This window comes from Sturnira hondurensis, unplaced genomic scaffold (genome assembly GCF_014824575.4).
Source record: "Sturnira hondurensis isolate 20B ecotype Veracruz unplaced genomic scaffold, ASM1482457v3 Scaffold0018805, whole genome shotgun sequence".
Taxonomy (NCBI): Eukaryota; Metazoa; Chordata; class Mammalia; order Chiroptera; family Phyllostomidae; genus Sturnira; species Sturnira hondurensis.
Window position 1 is genome coordinate 336,397 of NW_028091436.1, and position 14,245 is coordinate 350,641.

Below are 14,245 nucleotides of genomic sequence, written 5' to 3' on the forward strand. Positions count from 1 at the left end.
CCTCCGCGCTGGGTCCGTGGGCTCCAAACAGGGGCGGCTTCCCCCATGATTCTTGCAAAAGGTAAGAGGAGAGGAAACCCGATGTGGTCGGAAAAAGGTGAAATCATGTCACGTCCACGTCAAACGAGGAGCCTCGGGAATTCAGTACAGAACGTAGGTTTAAAAGTTTAAAGTGAAACTCGGTGCCACCCATTTTAAACGGTCTCGCGCAAAGGTGGGCGTTGCTCGGGCAACGCAGCCAGGAATAGGGCCTAGCCGCAGCCGAGGTCCACAGCGGGACAGGGCTCAGTGAGGACAGAGAAAAAGATTACGCTTCAGCATCCTGGGTTGTCATGGCCGGACTTGGCCCAGTCTTCACTTCAGTTTCTCAGTTCCTGCGTTTGTTGAATGGGAATGATTGATTACCTGCGTGTCCCAGGAACAACCTGATGTTCAAGTCTGAAAGGGCTACACGTTTTGACCTTTTCAGGAGTTATTCGGTGGATTTCAGTTTCGCAATTAAGCAAACTATACCACAGGCATTTTTTCCCCCAAATAAAAAACTTGTTTCTACCCAAGAAGTTATCATACTGCAAAACCTTGGAAAAAAATTCTGTGAACTAAAAACCACTTCTGCTCCCAGTGTTAGTAAATGTCTAGAACTTCTCCTTTCATTATAATTAACTGTTGTCTCAAAAAAAAAAAAAAAAAACCAGGAACCCTACCCGGGATGCCTAACGCGAGGTGCTTTCAATTTGTGAGGTGGAAATAGTCCTCCATGCTTCCCCACCCATTCGTTGGAACAGTTATACCCTACATAATCTAAAATTGTTTTCTTTTTCAATTAGCTTTAAGTCTATGAAGGGAAAATACTATAGATGCACATGCCAGGCAACTTCTTTTAACTAGCTATTTTTATGCTTTCTTTTTTTATTAGTTCATTATTTTTCTAGTACACTTTTCTGTCTATTACTCCCACCCCACCCCACCCTGTGCTCCCCTCAACTAGCTTTTAAGCAAGTTTAAAACAAGAGATTCATTTATCTATTCTGCCATTAGTCAGATAAAAGGGTGGAAACTCGGAGGAGGAATTGTGCATGCACTTATCCTGGGAGTATTTATTTAAACCAATGGTATAATTGTAGCAACACTAATTTCACTCAGAACCGGCGGCCTGACTGATGTGAAGTCCGCAGAGGGCAAACCGGCAAACGGAGGATCCCGTTTCAGCCACAATGTTTCCTGCTTGACCACGGACACGAACGTTTCTCCAGGGCCACGTGGTCCGAGAGCGAGGTTTGTGCTGTTCTCCAAATGCGGAAGTCATTCACCTCTTAAACTGTTTTGAGCCTTTCAACTTGTTGCGTCTTTTTAAAGGACATACATGCCGCAGTTCACAGGTAAGGTATTCTGAAAAGGTATCCTGGACCAAGTGCTGTGATAGTGCTGTTGACATCTTTTTTTTTTAAGATTTTATTTATTTATCTTTAGAGGGGAAGGGAAGGAGGGAGGGAGAGAAGTATCAATGTGTGGTTGCCTCTTGTGTGTCCCCTGCTGGGAACTGGCCTGCAACCCAGGCACGTGCCCTGACTGGGAATCGAACTATGACCCTTTGGTTCGCAGCCCGTGCTCAATCCACTGAGCTATGCCAGCCAAGGCTGTTGACATCTCTCTATTACTGACTTTGCTCAATTGAATTGACTTGGCCAATTCAACTCATGGGAGAGATGCATTTAAAATCTCCTTATTACATTGGTGGATTCCTCCATCTCAACTTAAATTCTGTCAACTTTTGCTTTATATAGTCTGGGGCGGTGTTATAATATGCGGACCAATTTATGATCGTTCTATCTGCTTGGTAAATGTATCATTATGTTGAGGCTGTAACGCTGGTAAGGCCTTAGCATTGAAACAGGCTTCTTCTGATCCGTATCTGCCTAGTGTTCGGGTGTCTCTTTTCATCCTGTTACATTGACACTTCCTAAGATACTGTGTTTCAGATTTATCTAGCAAATGTTACTTTTTACTTTCACGCTCCTCTAATAATCTTTGCCTCTTAATCAAGTATTTAGGACATCGCATGTAGTATAATTGCTGATAGATTTGAATGTATCTCTGCCTTCTATTGTTGTGCTTCTCATTGGTTTTCTCTTGATTTGTGTTTTTTTCTTTCACCATTGCCTTCTTTAGAATTGATTGATTTTTTTTGATGCCTCTACTTCTCCCCCTTTCTATTTGATGTTTTCTGTTCGGTTCCTATTCATTTGGAGGTTATCCAGGACATTTTACAGGCAAATTTTAACAGGTTAAATGTAATCAATACATCAGCCTTCTCCCAAACAACGCCTGGACCTTTAAGGCACCCTTCAAAGCCCCCATGCATTGTTAACATTGTTTTATACAGTCGGTGTTTAGATTCACCCAGAAGTTCACCGCGTATCTTGCTCTCCTTTCTTATTTTCATCACAGGTCTCCTCTGGTCACTTTCCTTCTACCTAAAATATATGCTGGAAGCACTGACATAGCATCTCGTCTTTTGTTCTTGTCTTTTGTTTGGGAATGTGTCTCCTCCCCCCTCATCCTGGAAAAACATTTTCACTGGTAAAGAATTCTAGGTTGACGATTACTCCTTCTGTGTCTATTCAATGTTGTTATACTGTCTTCCAGCCTCCCTAAGGAAACCTGAATTTTTTAAATGATCCTGAGATGTAATCTGTTTATTCTGTCTGCAAAGTTTTAAGATTTGTCCTTTGTCTTTAGCATTCTATACTTCCATGATAAAGTATAGAGGTGAGGGGTTTGTTTTTTTTTCTTCCTTGGTTTCCTTGGTTTCTTCGGTTTTCTTGACTCCGGACACCCAGCCGCAGCAGCAGCGGCGAGCTCCCAGATGCCGCCTCTCCCGAGTCGCGGTCAGCAGGCATCCCAGTCGGGCCCTTCCCGGCATCTAACTCTGTGTTGCCTGTCATTGTTCTGCAGGTGGAATTCATTGACATAACAGTCCCTTTGTTTCTCAGGGGAGGAAAATTGTTTCTACCAAGTATTTAGCAAGTCAAAGTTCGTGAAGGCTTTTAGAAAACCACCTTGAAAATATTTTATCAGGACCTGCCTTTTAGTATCAGCCCAGGTAGTGTGATTTAGAAGAACACTCTCCAATTATATTGTTTTTAAGTACGTAGCAGCAATATCATGAATTCTGATCTAGAGGTAAAATTTCCTTCAAGTTGATGTATAGAGCACTCTTAAAACGGAGAAGAAGGCAGAGGAGAAGATCTCGGAGCAAAGTCTTTCTTGAAAGTGAGCTTCTCTGAGTTGTTTTCAATTCTCACAGCTATAAAGTTAGCATTCTCTGCTCATTTGAAAGCCAACTCCCAGAAGAAAAAAGAAAGCAGTCTTCCAGTTCAGAGACAAAAGGGCAGAAATCGCTCTTAACATCTTTATTACCAAATCCGAATGTATCTGAATATTTATAAAATTCAAGTAGGAAATGGTATCTGTGTCCTTCGCTGCTAAACACTTAGTGAAAACGAGACCAAACTCTCACAGACAATAGAGCCAAGATACCCTGTGCTCTCCCCCTCCCCCACCGCCTTTCCAGTGATTTCCCCGAACTTTGGAGTCGAACACTCTTACCTCCGAACAGCTTCTGCTGTTTCGCCTTTATTTCTGTCCGCCAGCCTGCCAGACATCGGAAAACTTCACACAGTACCCGGAGCAAAGAAAAAAGGTTGGAAGCCAAGTTTCACCAACCGGCTGTAATCATAGAAGTCCAATTTTCTTCCCAGATTCTTTGAGGAGCCTCGCCTGGGCCCCAAGAATCAGGGCGTGTGGGAGTGTAGCCCTGCGTCAGGCCTGAGGAGTCTCCTAACCCCACCTACCAGATGCTCCCGTAAACACACCCATCTCCTTTGTGAGGCAACTCCGCACACCCATTCAATCCTCTCGGGAGACTGAGTCAGCACCACGTCCGACTGGAATGACCTGAGAATGCGCTGGAGGGAGACGGGGGGGGGGGGGGGGGGGGGGGGGNCATCTGATGTCCCGTGCATAGTCCCACTAAGTCAGTAACCCCTCCAAGCACCCTCATCCTGACACAGAGAAGTGATCAGACCACGTTCCTGTGTGCCGAGGGCTGCTTTCCTACAGTGCGAGAAAATAAGCTGGCAAAGCATGACAGGCACTTGCAAATCTGATCGACTCCAGGGAGAGAAGAAGGAAAATGCTGCATGGAAGCACAATGGACTCAGTCGAACACCAGGTCCAGAGGCAGAGGCATCAGCAGAAGGTCCTGGGCCGGGAAACGGAGAGCCGAGATTCCACAGCATTCGAGCACGCCCCTTGCCTCACTACTCCGATTGAGGACGGGGTTAACATCAACAAGCACCGAGCCCTCTCCTGGGCTTNTCAGGGCGTGTGGGAATGTAGCCCTGCGTCAGGCCTGAGAAGGAGTCTCCTAACCCCACCTACCAGATGCTCCCGTAAACACACCCATCTCCTTTGTGAGGCAACTCCGCACACCCATTCAATCCTCTCGGGAGATTGAGTCAGCACCACGTCCGACTGGAATGACCTGAGAATGCGCTGGAGGGAAACGGGGGGGGGGGGGGGGGGGGGGGCATCTGATGTCCTGTGCATAGTCCCACTAAGTCGGTAACCCCTCCAAGCACCTTCATCCTGACACAGAGAAGTGATCAGACCACGTTCCCATGTGCCCAGGGCTGCTTTCCTACAGTGCGAGAAAATAAGCTGGCAAAGCATGACAGGCACTTGCAAATCTGATCGACTCCAGGGAGAAGAAGGAAAATGCTGCATGGAAGCACAATGGACTCAGTCGAACACCAGGTCCAGAGGCAGAGGCATCAGCAGAAGGTCCTGGGCCGGGAAACGGAGAGCCGAGATTCCACAGCATTCGAGCACGCCCCTCGCCTCACTACTCCGATTGAGGACGGGGTTAACATCAACAAGCACCGAGCCCTCCCCTGGGCTTCCGTAGCAGGGAGAGCATCTCTCCGCAGGGGCTGCTGGTGTGGCCGTCCCGCGTGTCTGGGGAGAACGGCTGCTCTGCTGGCACCTTCTCTGGGGAGGGCGGAGCGGCTCCGGGAACCTGATCGGGGTCTCAGTGTGGTGGCAATGTACTCCCTTTGTAGAAAGGGCTCCATCTTCCCTGCCCGCCTTCGTTCACCGTGCACAGCCCTGGTCTTTTCAAGCCACCGGAGTCCACCCATCCGAAGTGCCGAGCTCGGCCAGGATCGGGAGGAGGCCTTCGGATCCCTGACTCAGACAGCCTCTGAGTCTGACTCAGTGGAACCCCTGCGCGGTGTGGGCCGACGCCTCTTCCTGCACCCCGGGTCCTGGCTGGCCCCTTCCCTTCCCTCTGGGCTGGCCTGCGGAGGAGGTGACGCCACGTGACATTCGGGTGTGCACTGTGCCTGATAATCACACCGGGTTCGCACCCTTGTCTCTCAAGAACAATGCCAGGTTCTCGTTCCGCAGTGACGTCAACCAGGCCGTGCATTTCCCTCGTGGATTTCCAACAGGAACGCGTGGCACTCCCCCTCGCAATGAGGAGGTACAGATTCTAAAACCACGCGTGCAGGGGTTCATGGGGAGAGAGGCCCACTTGTAGGAGTAGCGGAAGGTCTCAGTCAGGTGGCCTGCTGTGGCATCAGAGCTGACCCAGTAAGCCAGCCGGCCACACAATGTCCAGCCTCTGAAAGCCGGAGGCTGGACGTCCTGACACTGATTCACGTTGCCGTTTCACGCTGCCCGCACATACCAGAAAGACAGGCCTGACCACATGGGCGTGTGGCCCTTGCATGGCTGTGATTTTTGGCCAGTGTCTTATGATTGTTTTTTAGTGGCCGGGTCTCTCGGAAGTCCGTGACATGCGGGTTGTGAGCAGGTACAGCAGGCGCTGTCCATGGCAAAGCAGGGGGCCAACTTCTGGGGCACTCGGTCCCCAGAGTGCCCGCACAGGAGAAGGCAATTCTCCCGCCGGCCAGGGCCACCAGGAAACAGGGCTCAGCTTTCAACGTGCTACTGAGACACTTTTGCAAGATTTTACTTATTTATTTTTACAGAGAGGGGGAGGGAGGGAGGGAGAGAGAAAATATCGATGTGAGAGAGAAACATTGATAGTTTGCCTCTCACACGTGCCCCAGCCGGGGACCGGCCCACAACCCATGCGTGTGCCCTGCCCAGGAATGGAACCCATGACCCTTCGCTTTGCAGGATGGTGCCCAACCAACTGGGCCACACTGGTCGGGGCTTACTGAGACCGTTTTAAAAGCCATTTTCTCATAAAGCCTGTAAGTATCTTCTCTCGGTCCCCCTCTCTCTGTCTCAGTTCAAAATCGTTTATTATATGTCATCTTCCTCGTGGATGCATTTAAACATCCGAATTACAATAGCATGAAATATTTGTGTGGTCATCCTTTCTTTAAAAGTGCTTCATACAAGTAGGATAAATAAAAGCATTTCTGTATCACAAACTAAAAGGCTCATCCCATAAAACTAAAAGAAGCCAAGACTGGTTACCACTCACTCGTTTCACGGATAATGAAAGCGAACGTCGAAGGAAAGACACTTTCTAAGTGTAATCAGGATGCAGTCGGGCCGGGTCTGTAGGGAAAATCCAGGTCTAGAAACCGCATTTCCTGGTTCTCAAGGATGAAAAGGCCAAACCAAAGAGTGGTTCCCTATGCGCATTCAACGTAGAGCTTATATTATGCTGCTTTGGTAGTTCACTTTGTTATTTTGTTGACTTATATCGTTGTGGTATGAGTCTCTAGTCAACATACAATTTTTAACCCACTCCATTCAAATTACGTATGAGGGGGTGTTCTATCAAAGGGCAAATCTTCGTGCGAGATGGGGGGGCCTGGAATGAACAGAGAGGCCCCCGAGGGCCCGCCGTCTCCACGGCGAAGGAGCGCGTTGGAGGACGCGGGCGCTGGAGACAGCAGCCCGGATGGACCCCAACTGGCGCCTGTGTTAACGACGGGCACAGGCCCTTGACCCCTGAACTGAGCTTCCAGCCTCCTGACATCGGTCCCTGTGCTCTCGCTGGGCGGCTTCCTCCGGGGCCAGGCTCCGCTGTCCCCTGCTGGGCCCGGCCATGGTCCCGTCTCCTTTCCCTCTCCCTTGCAGTGAACAAAGCCCCCCGTGATGCTGCCCCCTTGGGTGGAGTGCCTTTGCCGTCTCCTGCCTTCCCTCACCTCTGCCCGAGGACTCCAGGTGCCTCGGCCCCCAGGATGACCGGGCTGGAACCCCCCGTACCGACTCCCTCGCCGGTTGTAAAGGAGAGCCCTGCTCTGGGGGTTCACCTTCTGTGACTCGACTACCCTCGTGTCTGTCCCTGGAGACCTCACAGTCGCTTCCCCTGTGGAGTGTAGCCTAGTCAGCCAGTGAGTGGAGACCAACGGTGTGTCTGTGGTAGGATTTCTGATCGTCCTGAGGGGCAAGCAGAAACCGGGCAGAATGAGAAGGGGGCGGGCGTGGTGGGGAGAGGGGAGTGGTGGTCGGCTTGGCAGGCCTCCCCGAGGGACAGACTTTCGACCTGCGGGTGGGACGATGACCAGGCCGCAGCTGAGGGAATATCTAAGGCACGAAGCTCCCTGGCCTAGAGGACAGGTGACGTGAAGTCCCCGAGGCTGGAACACAGGTGGCCCACTGGGGGGAAGTCGGGGTGGCAGGTCAGAGCTGCAGGAGCGGGAGGCAGGGCCCAAACTGTGAGGGCTTTCCGGGAACGCGGTGGGGGGGGGGGGGGGGCTGCGTGTTCCATTCTCCTCGCTGTGAGAGCCATCGGAGGGACCCGAGAACGGCAGCCAAGTGGAGGGTCGGGGAAAGCCCCTCCGTGACACTGCCGCCACTGTAACCCAGGAGACCTGGCGACAGTCTGGATGCCAGCCACAGTGGGGATGATAAGACGTTCTCATGTCGCGCGTGCATGTAGCTCTCAGGTGTTTGGCCACTTGGTAAGGCGCCGAGGGCAGAACGCACGGGAGGGGTGGGGCGAGGAAGGAGCCAGAAGCCCTGCTTTGGACATTGAAAGGCTGAGCCGAGATGCCCGTCCCTGGCCTGGGCATGGCCAGCACCACTGTTGCTGTAGAGGACAAGTCTGAGTCTCCTCCATCCCACAACCTAGGCGATTCCGTAACATCCAGGCGGACGGTGGAGGTCCGGCCGCCAGGCCTGCAGGCCACCTTCGAGGAGCGCTGTCCACGGGGCTGGGGGACCAGCCTTCGCTTCAGCTCTTCCAACCCCAGTTCACCCTCTTCTGTGAAGGTTCACGGCCCCAGAGTCCTTATGTGAAAGCGGAAAGTCGAGTCCCATTTCCTCGGTAACGTGTACCAGGACGTCGGAATGCAGGCAAGGAAAGCACGCATACACTCACCCGAGAGATGCGGACAGCTGTACCCTTGCCCTTGCCGGGAAGGGACGGTCAGTGAGGCGTTCTCTGCCCACCTCACCCGGCAGGAGTGGCCTGGCAGCACCATGAGGCTGGACAGTGGCTGCAGACTCCGTGGGGTCACTGTTAGAGGACCCATCGTACCCCAGACTCAGGCCGGAGGCCCCCCCCCCACTGTTTCGGGTGCCCCTGCTTGCAGTCAGTTCCTACAGGAAGCCCAGAGTGGACCCAGGCTCAGGCCCCACGACGCCCTCTGCCCTGGGTCATCCCGTCCGACTCTTGCACGTGCCAATTAATATGTTAGGACGGAAGTATCTGGGGCTGACCATCTGCATTCAGTCAGTTCGTCAAGCACAGAGTCAAGTTCAAGTGGCTAGTTTAGAAACATCACGTGCAAAGCTACCAAATATGAAGGCCCATATGGGCGAGGCTCATGTCATCTAGGGAAGAGGGCAGCAATATTTCCGTGACGACGTCACGACAGCTGTCCCCACCTTTTCGTGAAGGAATGCAAAGCCCCAAGATGAAATAAAGCAAGGACGGAATGTCAACAAGTCTCTAAGGGCAGGTGTAACTATTCCCACATCACCTCACGTGACAGCGTTCCCTGGCAACCCTCCCAGCAAAGGATGTCACGTGCATTCACCCGTACCTCCCAAACTTCATCACTCTGGAACCTAGATACCTGCAAGCCTGGCCTCTGTAGGCCCTGATGACCGGCGTCCCTTCTAGAGCCGCCAGCCTGCATCAGCCAGGAAGCTTGAGAAGACAGACTAGGAGAGGGAAAGGGGTTGTCACGAGAGGACAGGAGTGGCAGTCAGCACTTAACGGTGTGTGCTGCTACAACATAATTTATGTGGCTGGGGGAGGCACAGCCTCCCCTGCGAGCCTCTAAGACAGCGGTGAGTGTAGAAGACTTCCTCGTCGGTCTGTGATGCGTCCTTAAGATCAGAGACTTCCTCTTCTTCTCGCTAGCCACATCAGTCCGTCTGACAGCCGGCGAAACTGCTGTTCCGTGCGGGCCCGCAGACCAGAGGCAGGTTCATCAGTTCCGTTTCAGGGCAGGAGGTGTGAAAGGAGAGTCGATGAAAGACACCCAGGTCACATACTGACGGCTCCGGTCCTAGAGTCACACACCCAGAGACACCAAAAAGCCAGAGGAAACACCGCCTCTCCTGTTACCGCCCAGTGTGGCTCGAGTCATTAAAACTGCTCAGAGTGGCAACACGAGGCACCTGTTTGGAAGTTCAGGCGCAGTTGCGACTGCACTGCCCTGTGAAATGACAGAACAGGAGGGGACCCCGATCGAAGGAAGCGGGGAGAAGGGAGTGGGCAGCAAGGAGAGTGTCCCACCGAGTTGGTGCCTCGAGGTGAGCGGCCGTCTTTGGTTGGAGACAAGAAGTTGGGTGGAGAAAAGACCTGCGGGAGGAGCCGAGGAAATCCGGGCGCTCTCCTCGCTGTCCTTCCTGAGTGCCCCGGCGCTGCTGCTGTGGTTCACATCACCCCGAAGCTGAGGGCGCAGAGGCCGAGCTGGGGTGGCCTGTCCGCGTCAGTCCCCTGGGCAGCGGGCGGAAGGACGGAGGCAGACACCTGGTCTGAAGGAGCAGCAGAGGACACTGGGCCCCTGGCGCCCTTCGTGTTTTTAAACCTATTAAACTCCCTCTTCTCCTTTCGAAGTAAGAGTTTACTCTAACTCCAGCTTTTCAAAGGGTTTAAAAATCTAAACTCTAAACGAGTACACTAAAGTAGGAGCTACAAACAAGGGCTCTTTTACCTTGATCCTGCTTTTTGCCTAGCATAAGGGCAGGTTGGGGGGGGGGGCGATGAAAGGGGAACACACCTTTTTGCAGGCTGACTCACATGCTGGTTCTCTACCAGTTAGTCTGAGCCAGGTCCTTCCGCTTTCTCTAGCCTCGTGTCCCCCACACTTCATCTGAACCACCCTGCTGTGCTCCCAGCCATCTTGCCTCCCCTCACCTCCGGGCCCAGCTGGGCAGCAGCGAGCTCACTGGGCATTATACAGCCTCCCCAGAGCGGTCGCTAACTCTCTGTGCCCCTGTCTGCTCGGTAGAGACGGCACTCTCTGGAACGCTCCTGTGCGCGTCGCTGGAAGAAAGGCCCCACACTTCTCGGTCTCCCCCTTAACAAGGAGGAGAAGGGGACGCACAGGAGACTGCGGTTCAAACAGAGAGGAAAGAACAACCGCATGGACCTCCCTCCCTCCGTGGAACCCAGAGCAGTGATTGCAGGGAGGAAGCTGGCACACCCGTGCTCACACCCCGGGGGGAAGATAGACCAGCACCCAAGAGAAGAGCTCTCCTTGGACTCGGAGAAGGGAACCGACTCGGCAGGTCCAGAGGCAGCGGGAATCTGAGTCCGGAAGATGCCCGTTGATCCCCGTGGCACTGCAGTGGACAGGCAAAGGAATTCGAGGCAGTGGGCACCTCCGAAAACCAGTAGGTCAGACAGGGAGCCTGAGGACCATCGCCAGGTCTTTCGGGCATGAGCCCCGAGCTCCCCCACCCCGTGCAGCTAAGGAAGGCATCCTCCCCAAACAGAAGGCGCACTGACTCTCCGGAGCAGAAGAACCAGAAGGGCTGCCGGGTTCAGGTGCGTCAGGCACAACCCACGAGGTGGGAACAGGGGCAGGGGAGAGACTCCCGTCAGGGCAGGAAGGTTAAAAACAGTTGGCTGTGGCCGTCTCCAGCTCCCTCCCCCCGAACACCGGCAGCCAGAGTGTATGGCCTCCAAGGAGAAAAAGGGATGTGTTTTCTCTAGCAAAACTGACACGTTCAAGAGAAAAGAACTAGGGACACTGAGCCCACGCAATGGCCTGATGGTCCAGTCAGCCAGTGGAGGACCTCCTGGTGAGCACATGGAATTCATAACCAGCCTCGTTAGTGTCTCACTGTTTAAAATAATAATAATAATAAATAATAACAATATAATAATCACAACAACAACCAGCAGAAAGACTGGAAGAAAAAGTCGGGAAAATATTTCTAATTAGCATAAAGCGTCAGAAATGAAAAGAGAAAGAGGACAAGACAACGGGAATAACAAGCCAGGAAACCCAGGGTCTCGAAGAGAGGGCAAAAAATGGAGAGGCGACGCCATCCCAGAGACGGGAAAAGAAAGTTTCCTGGAACAGAAGGACGCAAGGTTCAAAACCGAAAGGCCCCCTCCCAATTCCTGGAGCAGAAAGTCTCCTGTCCCATTATTGTGACGATTTGAAACTCCAGGCTTCATGGAAATAGCCTGAAAGCATTCAGGGACCAGAAAACAAACAAAACAAGGACCCAAATCACAAAAAAATGGACAGGGACCGCCCCCCCCCACCAGTATCCCTGGAAATTGGGAGACAATGGGAAAAAAATGCCTTCAGAATTCCAAGGGAATGATTCCCTACCAAAAATCCTATACACAACCAAACTAGCAGCCGAGTGGGAGGAGAGAATAAACACATTTTCAAAACGTGAGGCCTGGAGAGTTCACTCTCACACACCCTTTTTCAGAGATTTACTAGGGCACGTGCCCGCTGAAATGAAGGAGCAAACCAAGCGAGAGGAAGAGATGGAAGCAGGAAATGAGGGCTAGACAGGGAACGGGGACGGGAACTTCCAGGATGAGGGTGAGCAGAAATCACAACGATAACCAGGCGGCAGGCACAGAGCACAGTCAGGTGAGAGTAGCCCAGAGGCCCCCAAGAACACAGCATCCGAGGATGATGTGGGTCTAACCAAGTGACTAGTGTTTGTGAGCACGCCCGGAGGAGAATTCCTTTTAGGACTGGAATGGGGAGAGAATTAGCGAAAAAAGCAAGGAAGTAAAACTGTGAGACCACTACGAACATCAGGAGAGGGACTGAGTTCGTGAAACAAAATACCGTCACAGGAAGTGATGCGACCCAGCTGTGCATAGTAAAGTCGCTGTGCGTTGTCCCCCAAGATGGGGACCAGCGGCTGCAAGCTCATCGGGGGAACCTTGTTCAGGGCAGAGGTGAGGCTCAGCCCCGCCCTGGGAGACCTCTGATGCCAAAGGCTCCTCAAGCACGTTTGCCCGGAGTCGGGACAACGGGCCGGCGATGTGTACTCCGTGCGTGGAAGTCACCGGGGGTGGCCACCCTGGGAAGGGGCTGCGGCGATGCTGGCCTTTCTCATCAGCAGAGGCAGCTCCTGAAGACAGCTGACAGCTGGGGAAGGGCCAGGGGACAGAGTCGTGCTCACACTACCCACCATCGAGAACACTAAAAAAGCCCTGGCTGGTGTAGCTCAGTGAATTGAGCGCGGGCCTGTGAACCAAACAACCACGGTTCCATTCCCAGTCAGGGCACATGCCTGGGTTGCAGGCCAGTTCCCGGCAGGAGATCCATAAGAGGCAACCATACATTGATATTTCTCTCCCTCTCTCCTTCCCTTCCCCTCTAAAGATAAATTTTAAAAATCTTTAAAAAAAAAAAAAGAACATCGAAAAAAGAAAAACCCAGAAACATAGTTTCCAGAATTCAGTTAACATTACAAGATAAAACAGTTAAACAAGAGGTGCAGCAAAAAACTGCACCCCTCCGCCCCCGCCCTTTAGGCCCCAAAGGGTGGAGACCAGGCTCATCCAAACTCAGGAGAGAAAGACTGGAGAGGGCATTGACCTTCAGAATGGGGACTCTGCTACTCAAGGCATTGGACGGGGACAGAGCCAGGGCCACCAGTACCCAGCCCCCACTGCAGTCTGCTGGGAGGCGTTCTCAACACCCACAGCCCACAGGGAGAACCCGTTACAGCTCCGCCTCCCTGAGCAGACAGCTGGGGAGGAAGGCTGACCAGTGGCGCAAGGGGCAGATGGAAGAATCCAGAATTCTGATAAGGGACCTCAGTTCCTAAGTCGCTCATACAAATCTTACTACAGAGTTTCTCCAGCTGAGCTGCAGATCTCCACATGTGACCGTTTTCCCAGGGGTACCCAGGCGGGGGGGGTGGTGGTTGGAAGAAAACCCGTGTCCAGGTTTTCAATTCCCAGGGACATTGTTGAGAGCGAATGAAATTTAATATACTTGTTTTTGACCAAGAAAAGTAGGCCTTTGCTCCAAGTAGGAAGTGAGCAAATCGTGTGAGGACGTCATCAGCTCATCCGCCAACCTCGGCAAGCAGCCGGCAGCTGCTGGGGGCCCTGCAGGTGGGGGGCTTTTTCACGGGGACCTGGGAAGCGACTCTGGCCAGGGGACATTTAGACTGTGCATGCTAAGTCTGTGAGGACTATCCAAGGGTTTCATCTGGGCCAGGAGACAAGAGTGTCTCTTGTAAAGAGTGTCTCACCCCCAAAACTCTCCAAAGGCCTTTGGGGCGTTAATTAGCTTCTGTCTAGGCAAGGGGACCCCTTGCAGACAGAGGTGAGAAACCACACAGAGGAAACCACACAGAGGCCTCCCCACCAACCCCGGTGTCTTCCTTCCTTAGCAACATGCCCTAGCAACAGAGGACCCTGGCTTTTGTGCCGGCAGCTGGAAACCCGCTCTGGCTTGGGCACGGTCGCTCCCACACCACCCCCCTGTGAGAAGGTTCAGCCCCGTTGAGTCTGGGCTCCATCCTCCCCTCTCCCGTTGCCTGGAACAGCGGTGTGACCAATCCATCACCTGTTTGGGGTTATTATTTCTCTGTTTGGCATATGAAGAGATATCGTTCTGTATGTACTGGCTAGTGAAATTATTCTAATTCCCACAGCCAAATAAACTGTGCTAAATGACTCGCTGGCAAAGACAAAATCAGCCCCCAAGTGTGACTTGGCTGCCTCCCGCACGCAGAACGAAAACACGCAGGACGAAACCACGATGCAGCCCGGCTGATGCAGGGAGACTTGTGGCTTGTC